This window comes from Sinocyclocheilus grahami, unplaced genomic scaffold (genome assembly GCF_001515645.1).
Source record: "Sinocyclocheilus grahami isolate Dianchi unplaced genomic scaffold, SAMN03320097.WGS_v1.1 scaffold654.1, whole genome shotgun sequence".
Taxonomy (NCBI): domain Eukaryota; kingdom Metazoa; phylum Chordata; class Actinopteri; order Cypriniformes; family Cyprinidae; genus Sinocyclocheilus; species Sinocyclocheilus grahami.
Window position 1 is genome coordinate 103,123 of NW_015505833.1, and position 385 is coordinate 103,507.

General features: G+C 20.8%; 1 pseudogene; it reads left to right on the forward strand.

The window, feature by feature from the left end:
- Positions 1 to 385, forward strand: part of LOC107558619 (plectin-like) — a 78,100-nt pseudogene that overhangs the window by 54,829 nt on the left and 22,886 nt on the right.

Here is a 385-nt window from a genome sequence, read left to right on the forward strand (position 1 = left end):
GTCTGTCTGTCTGTCTGTCTGTCTGTCATCTATCTATATATCTTAGTTTTTTATTAGTGTTTTTTAAGTATTTATTAATTTGTATTTATTAGTTTTAGTTCATTTCGTTTTGGTTATTTTAGCATTTTAACTAAAAACTAATATAAGAAATTTTGCCTTGGCAACTAACTGAAATAAAATACTACTATACAGGTATGGGTTTTTATTAATATTTTGAGTTAGTTTTTATTTTTATATTTCATTGATGTACTATTATATACTTTCATAATATTTTAAATTAGATTTAGATTTTTATCATTACTGTTTTCAAGTTTTAGTCATTTTGTTCTGTGTTTGTTATTTTTATTAGTGTTTTTTATTTGTCTAGATAGTATTTATATTTTTT